This window comes from Vanacampus margaritifer, chromosome 2 (genome assembly GCF_051991255.1).
Source record: "Vanacampus margaritifer isolate UIUO_Vmar chromosome 2, RoL_Vmar_1.0, whole genome shotgun sequence".
Lineage (NCBI taxonomy): Eukaryota > Metazoa > Chordata > Actinopteri > Syngnathiformes > Syngnathidae > Vanacampus > Vanacampus margaritifer.
This window is the reverse complement of record NC_135433.1, coordinates 8427450-8454170: the sequence shown is the minus strand read 5'-3', so window position 1 is coordinate 8454170 and position 26721 is coordinate 8427450. Positions and strand designations below refer to the sequence as shown.

The window sequence follows — 26721 nt, the reverse complement described above, 5'->3', positions numbered from 1 at the left end:
TTCATTATTTGATTTTGTTTACTACTATTATTCATCTGATTCAAGAGTGGGGGGTTGTGCTTGCCCTGTCCTGGCCGGGGTTGACGGCTCCCCTCTTTGGTGGAGGTTTTCATGCATGCCAGATCCACCACACCAGCATCTACCGAAATTCAAACACAATCTGCTTCTTCCTCTGGTCGTTGAATCGGTGGAAGCTGATGTCTGTGGATCTCACTCTGCTTCATCTGTCCTTCCTTCCTTTCCTCAGTCTTTCCTTTGGTCTCTTGAGGTCTCCCTAATTTGTTGGAATTTAGATGCTTCTGGGGTTGGTGAAAGATTTCACTCTCCTTTCTTTTCTTTGATCCTTCCTCAGGTCTCCTGACAACCTCACAACTCTAGCTGGATTCGGTTTAGGTGAACAGTATGGGATTTTTAATAGGTTTTAGTTGGATTAATGAGTACACGCACAGACACACCTGCACATGCACATACTTATGCACATACAAAAGAAAAAAGAAAGAGATTTGGAATTGATTTCTGAATGTTCCCATAACTGACCATGTGTTCGTACATTCAATCAAAAATCAGTTTACACTACGACCAAATTCTTAACAATTGAATTGATTATATATTTAAATACAAAACGTGACCATTATGGTGTGCAGGCATGTTTTTACTGGCACAGCATCCAGTGGATATAAAAAGTCTACACACCCCTGTTCAAATGCCATGTCAGGACAAGATAAATCATTCCAATACTTTTTAATGTGACCCAAAACCCATGTGACTCTTTGCACAGCCTTTTAGAATCGGGACGTGGCTGGGTTCAGAATTAACCAGTCACATGCAAACTCATGTTAACTGGGGCCTCTCATTAATCCCAAATAAATTTCAGCCGTTCTAGCAGGCTTTACTTGACATTTTTTTCCTTTCTTGTCGAAGCCTGAATGTTTTGGGAAAACACTGACTAGTAAGGCACTAGTTATAACTTAAGAATAATAGCTAGAGATTGACCTATATTGTTTTTTTTTTTTTCAGGGCAGACACTGATAACATTATTTTACAAATTTGGAGCCCATCTTCATTTTCAAAAAAAGAAACAATTTTGGTGTTACATAAAAATACAAAGTCCAACTATTGACATTGATTATTGCTGAAACTAGTCTATTGAACAGGTTTTCTAAATTTGCTAAACATTCCTTTCATGTTTTTTTATTTTTATTTTTATTTTTTTTTAAATCTCGCACAATAGAGATCTTTGTTTTTAAATTCTAATAAGAAAAAGTTCACGGAAGTCCGAGGGTCATCAGCATATCTCTCTCAAACAAGTAAATAAATAGCTCTCTATAGTTTTCTACAATAAATAAAGTTTTCCAAAATAAAAAAAAATGTTAATTTTGGTTTTAGTTTCAAACAAAAACACAAGCTGCAGAGAGTTCCCAGGGTTGGCAGCATCTCTTACAAAAACTTGAAAATTATTTTAAATAAATAGTTCTCTGAAGTTAACAGTTTTAAATTGATCCATTATTGGATCTGTTTAAAAAAAAAAAAAGGCTGATGTTGATATTTGTCAAAATATTGAGTATCGACGCCGATAAGCGACCCTTGTGTAATCATTTTTAATAGAATGTTTGAATAGAATTGCTCTCTGATTGTTGCTATATCTTACATCACGTTAGTCTCCTTTCGACTAGTTGATACTCAATTGACATGTTTCTGTTCATCGTTTCGTCACGTTTTGATATTCGGGATCAACCATAGTAACAGTATAACATCATGTCTTGCTATATAGCAATAAAGATTGGCTGATTTATTATAGTGTGTAGAACGGTTGTTACCAGCACTGCATGCAGCATTAGTGCTGGCACAAAATAGGCGGTGTCCTCCTGGCTGGTCCACTAATGTTAGACCACTAACCACAATATCCGTTATGTTTTATTACAAGCCAGTGTGCTATTAAGAATGACATAGTTCAGTATTTAACACAAATTTCAAATCTACTTGAGTGGGTGGACTCAGGAGGGTGGACTTGTGGGGGGGTGGACTTGTGGGGGGGTGGGGGTACCTCTTACCTTATGATCTGGTCACGACACGTAGAAGAAGAAAAAAAAAAAAATATATATATATATTAGGGGTGTGAATTGCCTAGTACCTGGCAATTCGATTTGTATCACGATTCATAGGTCACGATTCGATTCGATACCGATTAATCCCGATGCAAATCCATAAATTTATTATTGCGATTTTTATTTTATTTTTTACTCAAATTTATAAAATTCTAATCAGTAAACATGTACACTGTAAGATTTGTATGAAAATGTATTCATTTATCGGAAAATTCTGGCTTATAACTGAGCCACTGCATTTAACAAACAGGTTGCAGTCTGTTTTATGTTTGAACAGCACTGAAATCAAATATTAAGGCTTAATGTTCCATTAATATAACATTCTTCCATGCTTAATGTGTGAATCCTAAGACGTTTTGTCGAATATTCCCATAAAAAAAATTGTTTAAAAAAATCGATTCGGCCTCATATCGAATCGATTCGAGAATTGCGCACTGTAATATCGCGATATATTGCCGAATCGATTTTTTCCAAACACCCCTAATTAATATATATATATATATATATATATATATATACGTACACACACACACACATTTTTTATCACATTTTCTTGACATCTACTTGGGTGGTGGCCAGTTTCTTACACCATGTTAATACTTGGGCGGGCCACCCAAGTATTAACATGGTGTAAGAAACACTGTAGTTTTAGAAAGGATATGGATTCTTCAAACAAGGTTTTCTAAATGAAGGCCTAAATGACTTTTTATTGCTGTTAAAACACATTATCATGCAGGAGCCGTGCGGCGTTCACTGACATTTGATTTTATCCTGTTACTTCTCGCACATAAAACTCCAAATGGGTTTGATCTCATTAATGTCTCAACGTGAATCTGAATAAGCCTGTTTAATGTCAGTGTAAGGTAGGTAGACTAGTTATTGTAAGTCCTCTGCCGTGAATGAAAAGAAATGCTGAACGAGCGCAAAAGTCCTCCGTGACCTTTAACACCCAACTCTGACTGTTTGGTCCAATTTGGCTCATGTCGATCTTTCTTTGAGCCATCTGTGCAGAGCAATTCTACCGTCCATTGTTTGTGTCCTCCTGCGTTACGCTCTGTCCTCACTCTTCACCCCAGGGCTGCACATTTAACACTGCAGTTTCCTTTTTTTCTGCGTGCCTCTTTGCCCCATTCACCCCCACTACCATCCATCTCCCAGCCCCCCCCAAGTCTCTCTCTGCTCCCCCCCTGGGCCATGTGGACAGTTGGATGGCTTTGTGTTTGACACGTGTGTCGGCAGAAGGCAGCGCACGCTCACATGCACACGGGGCCCTAATTCTCTGTGTAGGGTGACAACATGCCCCCCCCCCCCCCCCCACCATTGTACCGCAAATTAACTCGCGTGCACACACGTGTCCCCAGACCCCACGGGGTCCCTTAAGTGTGAATATGCTATAAGGCAGAAAATCAGAAGGCAATTTGAGGCAGAGGCCAGCTGAGAAGATGGGGGATGTTCAGTCAAGGGGTGTCCTCACTTGGCTGCTTTTTCACCATTGTATAATTTAGCAAAAATATATTTTAATTTTATTTTATTACAGGAATCTGTTTGCAACATATTTAGCGCAGGGGTTGCATTCCAGACCCAGCTCTGATAGAAAATCGGGCGCTATAATGAGACAATATCAATTTTTTTGTGTGCACATGCTCTCAGTAACATGTAGGGTAGTATTTCCAAATTTAGTGTGCTATATTTTCGAGAAGGATTTCTATAATGTTCAAAAGTGTACGGAAAATTCCACGCGCCATGATTTACAGCCAGCCCCCGCATTCAGTGGGTCACATCTTTCGTGGTTGCGTACAAATTTCCAAGTTGGGCACTGTGGGTGTGGTCAGGTACGCAAGTCAGGTAAGTGAAAAACAAACAAAACAAAAACAACCAAGGTTATACGTATCGTAAAATCCCATGAATAAGACACATTTTTTTCCATATGAATTATTCGTATTCATGAAAATATTTACAAAAATGTTCATTTATATATTTTAGAAAAAGGCGTACTTAGATTCCAACATGATGTTTAATGTTCGATGGTACAAATTTATGTAATTATGTACCTTAACCCCTAGGCGTTATTGTGACCATTTTTTGGCTTTTTGTTGGTTCTGACCAAGCCATTTCAAAATAAAATACTGCCCACGGGTTACCTTAAGAAGTTATTCGTGTGTATAGACCTTGAGCAAAAAAAGTAACGCTAATTGTTCATGGTATCCATGGCGGAACACGTAACCAGTCATGAACTTCAAAATAAAATCCCTCCAAATGCAGTTATACGCTAACATTAGTGCTTTGTTCGCTTTTATTTTGAAGTTGTTCCTGGCGTGACTGCTGACTTGACTTGTTTTTTTTTGTCAACAACACGTCATCCGGAAATCAAGTTCAATTGCTAATTAAGGACGCTAAAAAACCTAATTAATTGAGCTGGCATTGTATTATACAGTGCCTGTTGCTAGCCGTGAGCGCCGGCTCCAGCATTAGCGTCACCAACGTTAGGGGCTAGTTGCTAGCTAGCAGCTAAGCAAGCAAGATGGCGAGAGCCTTCGGATACCTTTTCAAAGTCGGTTTATTAGATGAAAATGACTGTGCACACAAATTGATGCTGACAGCCTGACAAAAGTTGCCGTTCCCACTGATGACTTTTTAACAAACCAGGCTTACTCAAATGTGCTGTTTAAAGCTGCAGTTTGAAACAATTTGCCCAAAAATATCTTTCCAATAGCCTTTTTATTTAACCATTTATGACTGAAGCATTTTTAATTAGTAGATTAACACCTTAGCTCTTCATAATGGGAATTCCTGCAAGCCTCTGGTTAATAGTTTTTAGGCAGGATTCAGGTTTGAATTTCCTGCCCTCTTTTTGCAGATGTGATATCATGTGCGCATTGAGTATGTGAAGAAGGGAAATGCAGTTTCATTTTTTGGCCACAGATGGCAGTAGTGATTCGAAATTCAATTTTCTGCATTCATTAGCTTTAAGCTGGTAAAATCATTCCAGTACTGGCATCACTTGGTTTCATCAATCAAAATCTATGGGGAGAGATGTATCTAGAATCTAAAAAAATAAATAAATCCAAAATTCAAAAATTAGACAATATTAGCAGTAAACAACAAGGATGTGTCACTTTTATTAGAGAATGAACAACAAAACAAGCCTTTTTTGATATCCTCAAATGAATTATCAAGCAATGAATTGTCAAAAATCTAAATTTTCTTAACCGCTTGTCCACACAAGGGTCGCGGGGGTTGCTGGCTTCGGGCAGTAGGCGGGGTACACCCTGAACTGGTTGCCAGTCAATTGCAGGGCACACAGAGACGAACAACCATACTCACAATCACACCTATGGACAATTTGGAGTGTCCAATCAACCTGTCTTTGCATGTCTTTGGAATGTGGGAGGAAACCGGAGCACCCGGAGAAAACCCAAGCAGGCACGGGGGAGAACATGCAAACTCCACCCAGGAAGGCCGAAGCCCGGACTCGATCTCACGTCCTTTGCACTGGGAGGCGGACGTGCTAACCAGTCATCCACCGTGCCGCCCGTCAAAAATATCAATCTCTCTAAAACTATAGTCAATTCGAAGAAATGGAAGTCATTTTCTGACTCAGCAGTCCAGAATTACTCAAATCATTAAAATGTCCTTGGCAGTATAATAAGGATGCCAGCAAATACCAGTATGTGTATTGGGTTGACCCATAACCCTAACTCCATAAAACACCCATGGGCCATCTCATGTCTGACATCAATTACCTCAGACCAGACCATTTTTGAATAAATGAACAAAATCTTACCAAGACGTGCTGCAAAATCGAATAGAAAGTCGTACCAAGAAAAAAGGAAGCCGTATTTAGCCGTAAAAAGAGGACCAACTATATGTCCTTCTATTTTCACTTCCCTGGCTGGGCTTTGTATAAAAACAGGGAGCCAGTGAGCAGGTTTGCTTCCACTCACTGTGTTTGTGGGGCAAAGGTGATCCCGAATGAGTTCAATTGACATCCTGACATCGGCAAGCAGGATTTATTCACGTTCATTGTTTTACCAAACCGCATTAAGTTGTCGTTGGCTTTCGTTGACTCGACATCTTCATTGACCAGTAAAGGAACAAGAGCCTCGGAGCTCACGTTGACTGATATTCAATTTGCAGTGACTTAGCAGAAACAAATTGTCTAAGAAGTTAAACGGCGTGCTTTTAACAGAGCCGAGACAAACACTCTGCTGTGACTGATCGATGACTCAACTCCGATGTGCATCTGTGTGCACTTTTGTTAAGTGTGGACGTCTGAGAGCACGAGTGCTGCAAAGTGCGTAGACGTGTGATGCAACGAAAAAGGTAATAATGTCACTGGAGATGTGTCATGGGTGGGTTCGGCGTACTGGGGGCTTCACAACCTCTGGGAAAAGGAAGCTCATACAGGAAGTGGGCCGGCCGGCCCTCAGACCTGCATGACTGCAATCACTGTAGTCCATCTTAACTCTTTGACTGCCAGACGTTTTCAGAAAAGGGATGCCGTGGGTGCCAGCCGATTTAAGCATTTTGACTGATCTTTCAAGGTCCACAGAAAATTATGTGTTTGGACTATGGAAACACACATACTACCAAATGAAAGATTGGACTCTCACCTTTCATCAGAAAAAAAAGTTGGTTTCTACCTTATTCCGTTTTTCAGTAATCAACAATAGAAAATGGTTAGTTTCACCTCTGTTTTGAAACAAACGTCTTTTAACGTCTTTGGCACTCTTCCATAGGATTTTACTAAACGTTATTTAACGTTTTTGGCAGTCAAAGAGTTAAGACTCAAATGTGGAAGAAATGAGTGGAGTGTGTGTGTGGTTGCATAGATAGATGCATTGCTTCACTTTTGAACATGGCTGTTGACGTGTGTCCATGTGCTTGTGCGTTATTGTTTGTCTATGAGACATAACGATGAAAATTTACAAGCTAGAAGAACAATGATGTGCGTCAGTGACTTTTTATGTCCCAATGTGACTTTCCCCTGCAATGTGTGTGCTATCATGATGCTTCTGACACTTCCCAGATGGCCTAAATGGCCGATGTTGCCGTAGGGAAAATCCTCAGCAATGAAGTCGCGTCACAGAGCAATGAAAAAAAGATCAGAAGACGCACGACATAGCAGAAACGCGGCAATAACTCAAATTTAACCAAAAAGAAATATCCCTTCCAGGCAAAATGCTTGCTCTTTCTTCTTATTTGCCATGAGTAATTTTAGCTTGAAATAAGAATTCCATATTTCTCTCGGTGCAGGTAGTATAAATGTGGTGATCGCCCACATATTTGCTTTTCGTCATTCACAAACTTGCCTTTTTCACCGATTTTTTTATTTCAACCCACTCTCCCTTATTTGCTGAAAAACACTCAGATTTGCTGTTCTTCAGCTCACACCAGAGCAATAACAATAATGCTTTAGAACAGTGGCCCCCAACCACCGGGCTGCGGATCGGTCCCGGACCGTGGACCACTTTGGACCGGGCCACACAGTTGAAAGAATTAAAAAGACGTACTGTACTTCCGGTTAGTTGATTAGCCGAGGCTTAAAAATATTTCATTTTGAAAAGTGACCGGATTCTCTCTGCCTACTACACACTCTTGACGCATGTCAATATGCTAATTATCTCAGTCACGTCAGCGCTGATGCTAATCGACAAGTTGGCAAAATGAGTAAAAAACGGACATATTTGGAAAGTTTTGATGAGACAACACAGGAGCCTATGACCAAGAAGAAAAAGAAAGGTGCATGGGTTTACAGCTACAGGTGAATCCCCACTAGTGATGCACAGAATATTTGGGCCACCGAAATAAAATTAAAGCCGAAAGAATATGGCCGAAATAGGATGTTGTGGTGACGCAAGCAAAAAAAACAAAACGCTACACGCAAGCGTCTGTTTCAATTAATCAGCAAACGCGGAGGTGAGTGTCCGCCTTTTCTTCTCGCTGGCTTTTCACCGGTCGGTCGCAGCAGCTCCCGGGGTCATTGCGCACACCGGAGGAGAAGGGCATCGCTTGGTGTACAACATTTAAGCAGGTCGAAAAAAGACAAAATTACCGTGTACTGCAGTACAGGTGAGCCACTCTTTCTCCTGCAGCGCCTTTCCTTTTTTTTTTTTTTAAATAAGAGCCCCTCGAGCGCTTCCACTTTTTCACAGGCATCTCGGTGGCCATGCTAAATACTTAAGCTAATGCTAGCACTATTGCTATCAACAGTTTTAAACACGGGAACACTTACTGCTATATCCGGGTGGCGACAGATCTGTACAGGACGCTGCTTTGCAGTCCGTTCCCGAAGCCGATTAGCTGGTGCAAACAAATGTATTTATTTTTTAAAAGTTGGTGAATATGTGAATGTGCCAATTTTAGGTGCGCCGCACCTTGTACCATTAGCCAACATGTCAATTTCAATTTATATTGTGCTTTGTTTAAAATGCCAGTACTAAATAAATATTTTATAATAATATTTTAATTTTAATTAGTTATTTTTTCCGTTCCGTCTTCAATTCCGCTTATCCGGGGTCGGGTCGCGGGGGCAGCAGCTTTAGCAGGGAAGCCCGGACTTCCCTCTCCCCAGCCACTTCAGCCAGCTACTCCGACGGAATCCCAAGGCGTTCCCAAGCCAGCCGAGAGACGTAGTCTCTCCAGCGTGTCCTGGGTCGTCCCCGGGGCCTCCCGTCGGTAGGACGTGCCCGGAACACCTCCCCAGGGAGGCGTCCAGGAGGCATCCGTACCAGATGCCCGAGCCACCTCAACTGGTTCCTCTCAACTTGGGGGAGTAGCGGCTCGACCCTGAGTCCCTCCCTGATGACCGAGCTTCTCACCCTATCTCGAAGGGAGAGCCCGGCTACCCTGCGGAGGAAACTCATTTCGTCCGCTTGTATCCGGGATCTTGTTCTTAGATAGGTGAGGGCAGGAACGTAGATCGACCGGTAAATCGAGAGCTTTGCCTTAATTTGTTATAATAAATGCAATTTATAGTAAAAATTGGTATACATTTTTTTATTCATTTCGGTGCATCCCTAATTCCCACGCATGATGGCCTGCTCTGCGGCGAGTGGCTCCTAATTTAGCGCTATGGTGAAAGAGTTACTCATGGACTTTAAATTTGTTCTGTGGTGCCTTGTTATGTTGACACATTTAAGGAAGGCACTGCTAATATAATGCGGCTTCACATTTATTGTTTTATCTACAAAATACCCAGTTTTTGTGTTGCTCGTACCATTCATAAGCATTACTATCGTGACCTCACCATATTAGCGTTGTTACCCTTGTTATGGTGTTTGTGCTGCTAGTACAGGTAGCTACATACAAATACATAGTGGATTGCGTTTGTTGTAGCATACCATACGCGTAATATGTATTTTTTATTTATTTTATTTTTTAATTTTATTTAGTTAATGAAAATATTTGTACTATAATATTTTAGTTGTAGTTGTATTTAATTTTTAATTGCTACTGCCAACTGTGGCCGAAAAATGAAACTGCACACTAGGGCTGCACAATATTAGAAAAACACGCGATATGCGATCAAGTTGTTGAATATGGCGATAACAATATTATTGCGGTATTTTACATGCACCTAATGAAATTATATTTTATTATCTCATAAAATATATATATTTTTTCATGTGGCAAAATAAGCAAGCTCAGTGTATCTTAGTAATGAATTGTAATTACCCTCGATAATGTTCAACTATTGGACGGTGATGCACATTTACGCACATTTACAACTTGCATCTGACGGGTCAACTTAACTCTTTGACTGCCAGACGTTTTCAGAAAAGGGATGCCGTGGGTGCCAGTCGATTTAAGCATTTTGACTGATCTTTCAAGGTCCACAGAAAATTATGTGTTTGGACTATGGAAACACACATACTACCAAATGAAAGATTGGACTCTCATCTTTCATCAGAAAAAAAAAGTTTGTTTCTACCTTATTCTGTTTTTCAGTAATCAACAATAGAAAATGGTTAGTTTCACCTCTGTTTTGAAACAAACGTCTTTTAACGTCTTTGGCACTCCTTCATTTACTAAACGTTATTTAACGTTTTTGGCAGTCAAAGAGTTAAGATAGATAAACACATACAATTCCATATGAAACTTATTGCATGTCTCTGCAATATGCATATTGTATAGGCCAATATCACAATGTCGATATTTTTTAAAAATATATTGTGCAGCCCTACTGCACACACCCTTCTTCAAGTACACAATGCGCACAATGCCACATCCACAGACAGAGGGCGGGAAATTCGAACCAGAATCCAGATCTAATTCAGTCATAAATTATCAAATAAAAAAGCTATTGTAAATATATTTTTGGGCAAATTGTTACAAAGAGCAGCTTTAGCTATAATGACCTTGATGGTCACATGACTGACATTTTCGGCGCCACATGCTGGACCCGTGCACGACTGGCGGCACGTGTGGGTTGGTGTGTGTCAACAAGCGGTTTTTCCAGGCAAGAGGGCGCGGTTGGGAGTTGATCCGATCGGTCGCTCGGCGTGAGCTCTTTGTAAGATGGAAGGTGGGGGAGGGTGGGGGAAGAAGGTGAGACGGGTGTTCCTTTCAGCCGCCTGCTGGTCTGCTTTCTGCCGGCGACTCGGCTTGATGAGATCACATGGGATCGACTTTCGCCTGCCCCTCTCTCGCTCTCTCTCTCGCTCCGTTTTCTCCCGCTCTTTCGAGTTTCCACCAAGGTACTCAGTTTTCATTGTCCTAAGTTGTGAAGGGTACCAAAATAGTCAGTGTGCACCATATAACCTTTCAGCACCCTGGAATTGGGATACCAACTTAAGTGATAGGGTACCTAAAGCATCAACAGTGAAGTCCATATGAAAGTAGGAATGGAATTGGAAGAACATGAAACGTTTTTTTTCCTCCCTTTAACAAAGGTTGTCTTCTAGCTATAAACAACAACACACTTCCTTGCAATGCAGTTAGTATGTCAGCTTCTCTTTGTAGTTATGCAGCACAAATATAAAGCAGAATATAAATGACATTTTGCCCTGAGTGATCATAATCAATATAACAAATTCAATTAAATGAATAAATGAAAATGTCAAGAACAAAGAAACAAAATGCTAATTCTTGTGTTTGCCTTTGTTGAATTCATTAAGCTTCTCACCGCATCCCACTGCTACGATGCCACATTATTTATGTAGCTGATGCATTGCACCTGATAACCGTTTATTTTTCCAAAGCTGAGCAACCAGCGGATGCTGCGGTTACCCAGTTTGCGGTCTAGATGTGTTTCGTAGAAATCAAAACTGGCAGTAAAAACTGAAGCAGTTTTGTGCGGTACCATTTGACTGCCAGACGTTTTCAGAAAAGGGATGCCGCCAGTGCCAGCCGATTTAAGCATTTTGACTGATCTTTTGACTGATCTTTCAAGGTCCACAGAAAATTATGTGTTTGGACTATGGAAACACACATACTACCAAATGAAAGATTGGACTCTCATCTTTCATCAGAAAAAAAAGTTTGTTTCTACCTTATTTCGTTTTTCAGTAATCAACAATAGAAAATGGTTAGTTTCACCTCTGTTTTGAAACAAACGTCTTTGGCACTCCTCCATAGGATTTTACTAAACGTTATTTAACGTTTTTGGCAGTCAAAGAGTTAAAATAATGTCAATATTGCCATACAGTGGATGACTGCAACACATCCTTGTGCGAAGTAATTCAAGTGAAGTAGCCCAGGTTTTGAAAGTTAGCAATTACCATATTCTAGAATAGATCGCTACACTGCTTTTATGTATTGACTTGGTAAAAACCTTTAAAGTAGGAGGAGTTTAAGAGAATTTTTGCAACTTTTTGAAACTGAGGGCTACTTCTTGGGTACTAATTAATATGAAGGGCTCAATCAATGTATGTTAATAATAATTCATGATATGTGTCCATGTGAAGACACTAAACATGTTAGTCATTTCTCACAATAATTATCAGCAATGGTTTAACATGGTATGAAACATAAATATCAACACTGTTAAGTCACGTCAAAAGGGGCAAGAGAACAATGGGCACAACAACAGCTGTATCGGCAACAGTAATAATACTCCAATTTCTATAAATCTATGCAAGTGTTAACGTTTTTAACTCTTTGACTGCCAAAAACGTTAAATAACGTTTAGTAAAATCCTATGGAGGAGTGCCAAAGACGTTAAAAGACGTTTGTTTCAAAACAGAGTTGAAACTAACCATTTTCTATTGTTGATTACTGAAAAACGGAATAAGGTAGAAACAAACTTTTTTTTTCTGATGAAAGATGAGAGTCCAATCTTTCATTTGGTAGTATGTGTGTTTCCATAGTCCAAACACATAATTTTCTCTGGACCTTGAAAGATCAGTCAAAATGCTTAAATCGACTGGCACCCACGGCATCCCTTTTCTGAAAACGTCTGGCAGTCAAAGAGTTAAAGGATCACCTCTGTTGGGTGACCGTCTGCACCCGAGCATGTGGCCATTGGGGGCTACCTTGTGCTTGCGGGGACCATGTTGGTGACCTCTCCTGGATACACACACAAAACAAGTGTCATTAGCATTGTAGAAAAAATGTTCATGTTGAAAAGCCATGATAAATATCTTCCTTGAATTTCTACCCCCCTGTAAACGTCTTCCTCTTTTGTCTCAGTCTCTCTTTCGCTCCCTCTCTGCGAAAGAGTAAAGTGGGCACATTCTGTAACTGGAGTGGACTTTGAAGGTGTTTGACGCCACAGCGGAGCTCGTGGTGACAATGGTGCCTTGGAAACACAATTGTGAGTCAAGAGTGTGTTGGGGGAAGGTGAGCGAGGTGGTGGGAAGAAGTGATAGCCTCTGGACAGATAAGCTCCAGGGAGGAAAAGAGGGCGGTGACGAGAGGGAGGGAGGGCGGTAGGAGGAGAGCGCGTCGACCGGGTGGCAGAGAACAGAGGGAGCCTCTCTTCTTTCTTTCTCTTGGTCCGACTTGCCGACGGCTGGTCGTCGTCTTCCTCTCGTGCGCTTGTGTTCCCTCGCCGGCTGGATAGCGGAGTTCCACCATGGACTTGGGCAGACGACGCCAGACGTGAGGATGCTCACTGTAAACTGCTTGGGGAAATGTCTTTCTAACTAAAAGAGAGAGTTTCTTTTTTTAACAAGTGATGTTTAGTGACATGTTTATACAGTAGCATCCTCCTGATGGCTACAAAGTTGTTTATTTTCTGCTCCCGAGGTGTACACGAGGAAAAAAGCCCGCCTTACATGCTGTCGCTACCTCTGTCAACGTGTGTTTATATTTAACATTTTCTCCCCCCATGTGGATGTTACCATGCAAACAGCACGCATCGCCTCTTCCCTTCATCTCTCCCCCTCTCTTGCACTGTCTCCTTTAATTGTCTTAATGGCCTCAGGTCCCAGCTGGTCAGCCGGGATACCCCATGTACGTGTGTTTGCATATGTAGCGTGTGTGTGTGTGTGCGTGCGTGCCTGATGCTTTTTCTGGGATAGTGTTCCCCTGCTTCAGATTTTTTTAAATGATCTTTTTTTTTTTAATGGATTTATGCAATCAAGTGCACTGGTACAGACAGCGTGGGCTTGATTCCCGGCCAGTGCATGCAAATTTCCCCATTGTGCCACTAAACAAAGATTAGGTTATCTTATACCCGTCCGCTGTTTGTTCCAAGCCTAGATGAATAATGAGTGGCTTGCATCAGGCATAAAAACGGTACGAAAGAAGTTAGGTTTTAACAGCAGCAGTAAACTGGCAGGTCCAAATTTACAGTTGTTAGTACCACGTTGTCGTAGCATGCTAGCACTGAGGTCTACTGGATGTACAGTAGATGAGGCGTAATTAAGAGTAAAGAGAAAATTCACTGTATCACGGTATTGAACTTAAAGTTGAAAAAATGACAGAATGCAATCTATTCCATTTTTAAACAACATAGAATATTATTTTAATTTTCTAAATATTAAAATGTAGTACAACAGGAAAATTATGTATTTCTCAGGAAATAAATACCTACGTCTCTTCTGTTTGTGGAAAGCATACACCTGTTACGTTTTTGTGTTTTACTGTTCTTTTGATGTCCTATCTGCGCTTTTGTTTACATTTGATCGCATACTTTGCAAGGTGACATTGGGGGTCATGAAAGGCGCCTCTAAATAAAATGAGTTGTAATTCATTAGCCAATGTTAGCCATGTTATCTGTAGTATATGTATATGTATATGTATATGTATATCTATAGCAAGATTATTATTATTTATTTCAGCAATTGTAGACACGCAGACTCTCGTAGCCTGGCAAGCCACACCCACTTTCTTGAAAAGGAAAGTGGGTGTGGACAGGCATCCATAGACAGCGATTCCGCACCGGCCAATCAAATTTGTCTAATTGCGCGACGTCGTCTTCGTGAGCAACGCCACGCTGTTCGAATATCAAAACAGAGTGATTCATGACACCATGAATCGTCAAGTTTTTCTCGCAACAACTACACGTCCGCTCTTTGCTTATCGGTTCATTCCACTGTCTGTTAGCTCAGGTTTGCCCCGCCTCGGAAATGCGACTGATTGGGCGGTTGGCCAGACTCAACTATCCGGCAAAGCTGCGAGCGAGTCTGGATTTCCAGGCTAACATTAACGTTACCTTGAGTTTGTCAGAGTGTTGGTTAGCGCTCTCGTAAATGTGATATTGACAATTCCGAGCTTACCTCACAAGTCAAAATGGCAGTCAACTCGTGAAAGGAAGCTCTCCATTCATCGAAAATCATTAGACTTTGGATTGTTGTCATGTGATGAGTGAGCATTATTTTGATTTCAAAATGTTGATAAAATGTTATTTGACTACTATAACAACTGGCTGGTTTGTATGCTAGTCACAGGCAAAAGCAATGCAATACGCCATTTGTTCCGTGTTAAGGAAGCATTTGCATTGCAAAAATCTCAGAAATTCCCGGATGTTCGGAATTGCCAATTGTTAACTTTCTGGGGAAAGATTGTTGGACTCACTGAGGGAGGGCGTTATGTCATTTACTGACGAATCAAAATAAAACAATAAAAAGTAGTAGAGTATGCCTGTGACTGTTGAACAGCTCTGTTTGTGTGTGTTGCTCCTCACAATGTGTCAAAGCAGCATTTGAGGTATTATGATAATTTAATTTACAGTACGTTAACTTGTCTATTGCATTTCACATTATACTGTATGTTAGCATTAAGATAGCTGACTTTCATTAGACAAAAATTCATGATCCATTTGAACACTATATAATAATTAGTACTTTGGAAAGTGTGTTTTTAAAAAGTTTCAATGTTTTCAAATGTATAAAAAAAAGTTGTATATGGTCCGTCAATATAATGTCGATTTTTAGCTTTTGCGATTGCTCTGGAACGCATCCCGCCTGATAAACGGGTGTTCTCTGTACATAGAGCTGAGAGTTGCGGGATAAGTACTCCAGGATTTCCCCCGCTCTCATACAATAATAGGATAGATCCTGCTTTCTATTTTTAGTTGATACACTACAAGCACTCCTAATCTGACAGCCTGCAGTAGCGTCTCTCGCAGCGATGTGTTTAGTCTATCCGTGGCTGTTGGGTCGGAGCGGGAGGACACTTTTGTGTGGTCCGTCCTGCCAAAGAGAGATAGCAACCCTCCTTTTTTGACTTCTATCCTTTTTGTTTTTGCAGCTGCTGACCCACGTAACCCCCTGGCTCCCCTACCTCTGGCATTGTTTCTGTTGTCCGCCACCCCTTTTTGCTTGTCCCAAATCTATACAGACTTCCTCCCCCAGCAGTCTTTTAATGACTGCCCCTCTTAAGTTTTGTTATTAATCTACCCTGCTCCTTTCTCCTCCTCACTCGCTGCCTTTCTCTGCCAAGCACGGAAAGGGTTTTCACGAGTATCAAACTATGATGTGTGTCTGTGTGTGCTGTTGCTGCAACCCCCCCGCCCCCCCCTTTCCACTTAACATACAGCAATTTTGGAGAACACCGTGGGGAGGGAGTCAAGTGCCTCAATCATGAGAGGATGTGAGCATTCATGTGTGCGGCAGAGCCTGAGGTGCAATCGTGTCAATTAGCATCGAGCTAATTGACAAATTGTTAAGTGGTGTCTTGTTTGAGTCTTTTCACGTCCCAGATAAGGCGATATCATTTTGACTATTGCTTAATAAAAATCATTCAAGGGCCATGAAAGAATTACATCCTGCGCTTGTGCCGCTGCTAATAATAAGAAAAAAAATCGAACTTAAAGTTGACCTGAAACAGAAATAGTGTCTTCTGTTATTGCCATGGCAACCGTGTATCACCTACTTTAGTTTTAAGCCAATCAGGTCATTTGCTGACATCAATGCTTTCAGAGTTGTACAAACAATATTACTCATTGAAATGATCAGTCAGTGTTTATTTCAAGACATACAGTTGAAACGCAGTTCTCGTTATCACACTTTTTTTTTTTTTGTGACTTACTCATTGATTTGCTTGTCTTTGTTGCTTACAATTAATCATTTAATTGCTGATGAGTGGATTGAAAGTAGGTAATACTTTTTTTTCTGTAGAGAAGCCCTGGAGGAAAAAAAACACTCACTTGCTCACTGCTACTTTAAACAAAATACTTACTGTAAGCTACACACATTTTTCAGGAAACATATTTTTTTTTTACCATTTGCATCATGAGGAGATGATTTGGGTAAAAAAAAATAAAAAATTAAAAGAGGGTGACGATGTCATTACCCGTCCTGTTTAGCCATGTGTATAGCATCAGTTTGTGCTTTTTTTTTTTTTTAAAGATAGTTATCAAAATGTCCTTTTATTTTGCTGTTCAAATTTGTATGCGTTCCGCTTTAATGCGGTTCCAGCCAGACTTCCTTGAAAACTGTTCTTGATCCACCAAGCACTTACTTCCGGTCTTTCATGATTACATGTCATTCTTCGGTTAGCTTAGCCATTAGCATTACTCCTCCAACTTCTGTTAGTTACTCCTCATCATCCCTTTGTGAAAACATAATTATCAGAAGTGTATTTTCTTCACCGCCATGGCGGTGATGATTAACGACTCAAGAATGAGTCCGCAACGTTTAGCTACATTAGCTGCCAGCCGAAGCTTGTTGCTAGCTAGCTGGCGTGACGTAACATGCACCTAGCTTGCCTCGTAATCACGTCCAGCCCAGCTAATCTTTTTGGGACCATCTCTGTGGTTCAGAAAAACTTTTTATTTATATTTTTATTTTTTTAATCTTGATTAGTTTTGCTATTCAGTGTGCATAAGTGAACTTTTACATTAGTTAAAATGCAGTGTAAATTCAGTAACAGTGTAGTGGGTTGTACCGTATGTGCAAGGAAGCAGTAGTGGTGCACCATATTTAAACCGACTTTGATTCCGTTTTATATCCACTGGGGTTATAAATCTGCCACTTAAATCTACTGTCTAAAAGATAGCACAGGCAAGCACTTGTAGATTTGTGTGTGCACGCACGCGCAAGTGAGAGAGGAATAGGCTTTGCGTAGGTGTGCGCAAAGGGCCGCTCAATCACCGTAGCACTAATAGTCTACCACGGCACTATCCATTTTTCGCACCTCTCAGCAGTGACAAACACTCGCAAGTATGCATGTTAGTGTTTATGTGTTCAGCAAGTTTGTTTGTTAGCGTGCTGTATTTCTTTCGTTTCACTTCCAAAGGAAAGGACAAAGATGGGGTCGTTTTAAGGAGGCCGTTTTTAGCTCTCGAGAAGACGAGCGAGTGGGAGGGCGTCGATGGAGAGACAGTAGCTCAAGTTTGAAGAAAGGGTGTGGAAATTCTTTCAAGTCAATTTAATCCACATTACATGCATAGACAAGAACATTTTATGTTGGTTTTTTTTCCTGTGGCTGCACTGTGCAGATCTGCATTTATAGCTTCTTAGGGAATTTTCAAGGAATATCCCTTATATGTGTGAGCTACTTTGTGGTGCTCACCAAGCGTGTGTTTCCAGTATAGAGCTGCGTGTGCATTTGCTTGTGCAGTACAGTGCCGAGCTGAGCTTGCATTGATTGCCGCATGCTGGGAGCCGGAGTGTTCGGTGTCAGCCTACAGACCATAATTTGTACCAATTGATGGGGCATAACTCTGTGTGGATTTAGTGGTACTGTACGACAGATGGGAGTGAAGTGAAGGGGAAAGGATGTAAACTCACAGCGTGATGGCGATCGCTCGGTAACTGCCTAATAAGTACAATGCGTGAACACCGCTTCTTTTCATCAAGCGAATGTCCCAGTCCCAGTATTTTGACATGCTGTCAGCAGCCAGACGGTTCGGTTTACGTCTAGCTCCGACATCCTCTCAGCCACCCAGGGATTCCCTCAGCGGGAATGAATGTCGGCAATGTAGAAAGGATGGCAGTTTGTTTAATCTAAGGGGGGGGGGGTGCAGCTGTTGCCACGAAGAGATGTAACATAAATGTGTGCGCTTGTGGTCGCATGTGAGGTCTGTTTATGCTCAGTCTGGCGCCCCAGTGCGTCCCGAGGAGTGGAACGTGGAAGAAGTGACCACTTTGTGAATCATTTTTCAGACGTCACTGGAATTAATCAACGTTGAGGAAACGTAGCATGACAGTGAAGGTTCGCGCTAATGAATTCAGTTAACTCATTCACGGCCATTGACGGCTATAGACGTCAAAAATTCATTTGAACTATTTCTATTAGGTTAAAAAAAATAATCCATTTTTTTAATAATGTTTTAAAAAAAAAAAAATTCATTCACTGCCATTGACGTCTATAAACGTCAAAAATGAATTTTAACTATTTCTATTAGGTAAAAAAAAAAACAATTTTTTTATGTTTTTTTTTTAAATTCATTCACTGCCATTGACGGCTATAAACGTCAATAATTCATTTCAACTTTTAACTTTTTGTTTTCACTTTTGTTAACAGGAGTATGAAAACCTATAATTTTTTTATTGTACATTTAGAACAGATATAAAATTTGATTAATCGTGAGTTAACTATTGAAATCATGCGATTAATTACAATAAAAAATTGTAATCGCATGTCGCCCCTAATTTTTAATAATCTTTTATTTTTATTTTTAATGAATTTATGGCAGTGAATGAGTTCAAACAAAAATGTAAGAGTCAATAAGGTGCCTTTTGAGTTGTTCCCATTTTTGACCCAATAAATAATTAAATATACCTGAGATTTTCCCACTGAATTTTATTAAGTAAATGTTATTAAATTACTTTTTTGTTGTCGTAATTAAATATTTAAATTAACGGCAAGCAGACCCTGACAGGGTGGACAATGACAGGGATCATCATTGGCTAATGTTAGCATTAGCGGACCTACACTTAACAACATCATTAGTTAGTTGCCGTAATAAGTTAACAGTTAGTAAGTTGAGTACTGTTTAACAAATACATTTACGAATTTGATCGACTTTATCAGAGGTCTAACGAGGGAAATGAAATTGTTGGACAAGATCGATTTTATTTTAAGGGGTCAACCAATCACCGATCCCCCAGAATTAAGGAAATTGGGGCCGATATCAATCCTGGCCAGTCAATCGGTACAGCCCTAGCGTAAATATTTGTTCTGCAACTGTCTCACCTCCATTGAAGAAAGACAAAATGCTGCTTGTCTTTCTAAAAGGCAGTTAACGCCCGATGATCATAAAACGAGAATATACAAAATGAAAATGACTCATTTTATGAAACTACTTGATGTGGACAATAAAACCATGTGATTAAAAAAAAAATAGTATCAAGTAACATTATTATTCACAGCAAAGCAGTGTGTGGATGTGCCAAAATTACGTGCATCCAACAGAAACAGTGATTTACTTTAAAGTGACGGAAACAATTACTGGTATGTGTACAAATGTTTTTCCACTTCTAATAAAATCTCATAAAAAGTCATTCTTCTGCTACATTTTCACAAGGAATGAGTCATTTTGATGAGGACACCAAGTGCACTTATTGAGCCATATCTACATTTTGTTTCTCCGAGACAAACATTTTTCTATTCTAGAATCTTCAAAATTTGTTGTTTGTGTTGCATATAGGATATAAATACAGCATACTGTATTTTGCTCATGCACAGTGACATTTTAATATGAAAAACATCAAATATGAGAAATATATTCCTAGGGGTCCACCACTTTAGTAGGCTACATACCAGGACAATTACATTACTATCGCCTATTGTTTAATAATTTTTAGCATTCCTGTTTCTCCTCCATTACATTATAAAAAGAAAAAATTCAGACCCGATATGCAAAACGCACACAATGCCGAGTGATTAACATAAGAATGATTTGGTACAAGCAACACAAACTTATTTGCTAAGAAAAGTCTCAAACTATCCAGCAGGTGCAGCACCACATTGCTCAATAGAATTGGCCTGATTCTTTTCCTCATGTCACGTTAACCTGGTTAGCAGTTGCTAGGCAGAGTTGGAGGACCGTGTGAGTTTTGCGGCAGAAGAAAGTAGCGATGCAGTGAAATGGGGGGTAAAGGTAACGAAAGTAAACAACAGATGGCAGAAGCATGTTGCGATGAGTTGCAGCAGCAGACGCTACGCCAGCCTCACTTGGGTGGTGGGGGCGGTGAGGGGGGGGGGGGGTCGCTCAATGACAACTATGACGACATGAGGTTGGAGGTCAAATGCCGCCTTGATGACAGCCAGTCATGCTGGATTGTCAGCCACACACACACCATGTTGGTTTACTTTGGCAGTGATGAATGTTGCATGCAGCGACCGCCTTTAACCCGTCTGCCAGTCATGAGGACACACACACACACACACACACACACACATACGTACGCACACACGCCCACACAGAGGCAGCTGTCTGCCTGTCCCAGCACTGAACCCGCTCATGCTGGGGGTGTACTGGGCTTGGGCGCATGTTTTGGCTACCCGTTGCCATGACCTCATTTGCGAGGTAAAAGAAAAAGATTGAGTGGGAAATACCAAGGGAGTCAGAATTAGAGGTGTTTGTGTGTTTGTGTGTTGTGTGTGTGTGTGTGTGTGTGTGTGTGTGTGTGTGTGTGTGTGTGTGTGTGTGTGTGTGTGTGTGTGTGTGTGTGTGTGTGTGTGTGTGTGTGGACCATGTATTAGTCATGTTGCATGCACATACAGTCAATTTGTTTCCAGTTTTGGACGCAATTCCTTACCATGCGAAAATTACTTAGTGTGGGCTCCCCTCAAAAGGTTAGAACAGTAAAGCCAATTCCATTATTTTAACTTTAGGCTGAAAACATTTAACGTGTTTACATCAGAATCATACACACAACTTAGAAGATAATACCTAGACATTTTTTCTTAATTGGAGCATGTGACAGACGTTAAATGCCTTAATGTTTTGGACCATTGGGAATGCAATATTGTTAGGCACAATATCAATGAACAGGTCTATTTTCAAATATTTTCATACATAAGGTGCTCCGGGGTTTTAGATGCATTATTTTTGTGAAGCATTGTATGTTTATTGTAATTTTACCATATTTTTATTAGGGAATCCTCTCTTTTGAACTTCGCTAGTCAATCTGGTGACCGGTGGTTGTGTTATTACTTTGGCTAATGCTAAATGCTATCTTGGTTGACAGTTCAACAGCTGTAAACAAGACAATGAACTCACCATTAGCCAGCTGTTTTTGCTCAGTCCCAGCAGCTTTTGGAAGCTGGCTGTGTCGTTTACAGTTTACCTCCTCTTGGTCCCACATTGGAACTATCAGAGGTGTGCATCGTCATTGACTGGAATTGATGATTGATGGAAATGCCCACCTTTAGGCGTGTGCTTCAGCACTTTTAGCGAATGCTTGATAATGCAAAGCCTTGAAAACCGCACTGAGTGAAGCAGGATTATTTCTGTCAATCGCGGTGAGTACACACGGTCCTTCTCAATTCGTGTAATTTTGTGAGGCTTCGCATTATCAAGCATTCGCTGAAAGTGCTGAAGCACACGCCAAAAAGGTGGGCACTTCCATCAATCATCAATTCCAGTCAATGACGATGCCCACCTCTTGGAACTATGCCGCTTGAAAAGCTCAGTTTTTGTTGTTTTTAACTTAGGCTAGTATAGGACTACATTTCCCATGATTCTTAGACACCAAAGCAGGAAGTAGTTCTAGTTCTGATATGAAGAAATCATAGACGTCTGTTAGTGATTAGATGCCGATGAGAATGACAATGCCAACAAGAATGTGAAAGTAAATGGGAAGGATTTTAACTGCACACCGCGATGATATTGTCCAGCATTGTAACATTGAAAACGCGCCGCCAGAAATAGCTAACATTAAGCTAGTACTGGACAACATTTCCCAGGATCCTTTGTCATGGAAGTAGGTCTATGTATAACTAGGTATGATGAAACACCTGCTAGCGATTAGATGTGTAGAATGTAAACATTATAGAAAGGAATGAAAAGATATAAGGCGGTCTGGATTATAAAGTGCACTGTCGATTTTTGAAAATTTTAAAGGAGTTTAAGTGTGCCTTATGATCCGCAAAATACGCTAAGAGCGTTAAATGTCTACATTCTGTTTAAGTTTTGGGTTATATGTGTGAATATTTGTACTGATTAGAGGTGTAACCAGCATAAAAAAACAGAACATTTTAAATAATTTCTACAGATGTTTATATGTGGAATTGAAACTGAACTGTTGCTCTGGCCTCACTGTTGCAATGCTTTTGGAAGGGTGCGTAGCCTTTTTTGGTTTGCATTATGAGTAAGCTATTTTGGAAATGCATGATAATCGCCCCCCTATTTGAGAAGGCGATTACTACACTTTGATGTAATTATGTTGGAAATATTTCTTTAAAAGATCCTTTTATACTGACAAGCCTATGCATGTGATGATGAGCAACAAAGCAATACACTACCAGCATTTCCCAACATCACAGGCTTATGACGCTCAGCCATTACTATAGTTTCAGTTTTTTTGTTCTTCTACGAGATTCCTTTTGAGTGAGTGGTCCGATGCCCTCCTTTCAACATACACACCACAATGTGGGCTCATTGTGGCGGATGAGGCAAACACATGCAGTAGGTTGATGAGCCGTTAGATACTTATGTCATTCTGAGGTGTGACTGTCTCTTTCTGGAAACCGCAAGCCAATATGTTAGTTTAACTCATTCACTGCCATTGACGGCTATAGACGTCCAAAATTCATTTGAACTATTTCTATTAGTTTAAGATTCCCCCCCCCCCCCCCACTTTTGTTAACAAGAGTAAGAAAAAATATATATTGTACATTTAGACCAGGTAATTAAATTTGTGATTAATCATGAGCGAACTATTGAAGTCATGCGAATGATTACAATAAAACATTTTGACGCCCTAATTTTAATAATGTTTTCTTTTATTGAAAAAAATATTATTTTAAAAATGAAAAGATTATTAAAAATTTGTTTTTTGAAAAAAAGATTATTTAAAAAAAGAAAAGAAAAGATTATTAGAAATTAGGTCGTCAAAATTGTAATTAATCACATTACTTCAATAGTTAACTCACGATTAATCAAAAATGTTATATCTGTTCTAAATTTAATTTAAAGTTTTTTATACTCTTGTTAAAAGTGGAAAAAAAATTAAAAAATGTTAAACTGACAGAAATAGTTCAAATGAATTTTTGACGTCTAAAGCCGTCAATGGCAGTGAATGAGTTAACCATGTGGAAATCTCTACTATATTTGTGTTTTTACTCAAAGATGAAGAAACAGTGCTGAAAATGTTCTCATTTGCATCCTGAATCATTCTGACATTCATGGCTGTGTCATCCAGTGTTTTTAATATTTAATGAAAAGTGGTGCTCCCCAGGGTTTTGTCCGAGGTCCACATCATTTATATTGCCAAATTATCAAATCTTCTATGACCTCTCTATAGATATTGTTTCAAGCTAAACCTGACTTGGTGGTATTTTGGACATGTTGAAGCCCGTCTTTAAGAAACATATAAACAAATTGATTCGTTTTTCAGCTGGGAGAAAAAAACAAACTGGTTTAAATAAACGGGGGGGTAAACGGGAAAAAGTGAATAACATCTGCCTGCAGTTACGCAAATCTCTTTTGAAATACATCTAGCCATCCATTTCCTATACCACACATCCCGTTTAGGGTATTAACCAAAACATATCCCAGTTGACTTACTTAGATTACACTCCGGACTGGTCGCTAGTCACGCACGTACAGACAAGCAACCATTCACACTTGTGCTGCTTGCACAGAAGTCAGACGAATGAACCATTACAGCGTCAGTATATATATTTAAATGAAATGCCACCAAAAATTTGAGCTTGTTATACGCTTAATGGGTTGACTTTTTCAACCGTTAAACTGAAACAGTTTATATAAATGATTACCAAGTTGTTTTCTTGTTATTCTTGAAGACTCCGTCAATGCTCATTCAAATGACATGGCCTTAACTGAAAACAGGCGAGTTGCAAATCCCATATATTATTGCACAAGAGAAATGTTTGGAGGGTTGCATGATCGAACTGGCATTGTTGCAGATTTGTTGGAAGGATGCTGCATGAGTCAGAGGAAGTGTATTTGTGTAAATGTGCCAGTCTGTGTATGTTTGTTCCTCCTTTTCATAACTTTATTCCCATCCAACAAAAAATCTGGTGCCAATTCTGTGAAATATCAACACTCACCATTTGTCCTTCCTCTTACTTTTTTAATTAGATTTTTCATCATTGACTTCTTTAGATTCACCAACATGGATAGCTTTTTCATCAATAGATAGATAGATGAAATAGAGTAGGATTGGAACGATACGTCAAAGTTAAGATTTAATTCAAACCTTAATTTCTGAGCCACTGTACAGAAACTATTGGATTTTTTTAAAATTAATAACAAAAATATATTTTTACAAATATATGAATATAATGAATAAATACATCATGAATATAACATATAGCACATTTATAATGTATGTTTTTTCCCCATAATATGATATTTTTTATTAGGGGTGTGCAAATCTCCACAAAAGACTATTTAGTACAGTTTCTGATACGTGGGGTGCGAAATCATTCAAGGACGGCTTGAAAATGGAAAGATTCGGTTCGATTCCCGATTCAATTTGATGTTATACGGCTCAGTTTGAGAGCGTATGATTCAGTGTCTTTTTTGTTGTCATTTTACATACAGTAATTTCTGGACTATAAGGCGCACCTGACTATAAGCAGGGATGTGATTTTTCCGCTAATTCGCGGAATTCCGCTTTTTTTATCTCCCCCCCAAAAAAAAAAAAATAAATAAATTTTTTTTTTTTTTTTTTTAGTAGTTCATTGTGTATGCACATGACTCCGACAGATAACATCTTCTGCTATAACAAAGACATTTGTGGTATGCTCTAATATGAGTTACTTTTCATTTGGTCATGATACAATTATTTGTTCATGAAATTTGAACTCTTCAACATTATTTATGTGTTAACTTAGTAATCACATTAGTTAGATATGATGATATTCTCAGTGATAGTTTTTAAAAGCAAAGGCAGTCCAATGTTTTTGAATGTGACTGATTTTGAGTTGACTAAAACTGCCATTTTATATGGGATAGTTCAATATACATTGAAAATTTATGCTGTTGTTTTTTCTATTTCTTTGTCATGTGAGTGCATTGAAAGTACTTAAAAACACGGAAAACCCATGAGCTCCGGGGGGCTTCGCCCCCCGTGTCCCCCCCACCAGGGCAGTGCCCTGGTGGGGGGACAGCGGCCCCCAGACCCCCGGCTAAATTTTCAGATAATTTCACTTTGGTCAAATCACATCCCTGTATAAGGCGCGCTAGCTAAATTTGGGGAATACTCAAGTTTGTTACACATATAAGCCGTCCCCGACTGTAAGCCGCAGGTGTTTTAATGTTACCGCATCGGGTTCCCGCTACTTTCTTCTCCATAATGAGGGCGCAAATTGTCTCGCTCTTGTTCTCTCTCCTACTGTATTTGGGCTCACTTGGTTTGATTTGCTCTGCCTGACGCTCTTGCGCTTCCTTTATAGTGCGGCCACTTGTGATCTGATGGATAAGCTGCACCTTTGTATTAGCCGCAGGGTCGAATAGAAGTGAAAAAAGTTGCGGCTTATAGTCCAGAAATTACTGTACATTTGAATTTGTCAGTACTGGAAATGTGCCATTGATGATTTGATACGTATCTCGATATATTTCAAAGTGGAACGATTCTGTTCGAGTCAACGTACTCGCGTTTTTAAAATCAAAAATAGATTCGTAGACTGTGACTGTGTTTTCTTCCATGCTTCACTTCAAATAATTTTGGGATGGTGTCTATGAAAGTGCATTTACATGTTGACATTACTTTTTTGTTTTGACGCGTTTATGGCTCTTAATAGTTTAATAGTCTCAAACTTGTTGTCTACACAATTTCCATCTCTGTTCTTAACCGAGTAGCCAAAATTCTGACCTAAATGGGTTTGGAGGGTCCACATTTTCGTGGTTATTAATAGCCATGTTTTTACCTCTTCTACACTCCGCTGCTTTCACATAGTTGGTCTGGCATTAGCATTAGCAATATTATTAGCTGTAGCCACAGTTTTGCACACACCGGACAGATCACTGGAAAAGTAATCACATGACCTGCAGTTAAAATAGGCTTTCTAAAGAAATGTATCTTCAATCTAGGCTTCTCTTTTTTTTTTCTTCTAATGAACTTGGTATAAAAATAATTATTTTTGG

General features: G+C 39.7%; 1 protein-coding gene across 4 annotated transcripts in view; it reads left to right on the top strand.

Annotated features, from left to right (window-relative positions):
* spsb4a (splA/ryanodine receptor domain and SOCS box containing 4a) overlaps nucleotides 1-26721 on the top strand; it is a 91251-nt gene that overhangs the window by 28710 nt on the left and 35820 nt on the right. Inside the window, exon 1 of one of the 4 annotated variants that reach the window (XM_077559632.1) lies at nucleotides 12895-13148. The exons of 2 other annotated variants lie outside the window; for them this stretch is intronic. The gene's annotated coding sequence lies outside the window, so the exon portion shown is untranslated. Of the gene's footprint in view, nucleotides 1-12894; nucleotides 13164-26721 lie in introns of those variants that run through there. One more of the 4 variants, XM_077559631.1, reaches the window with a different exon arrangement.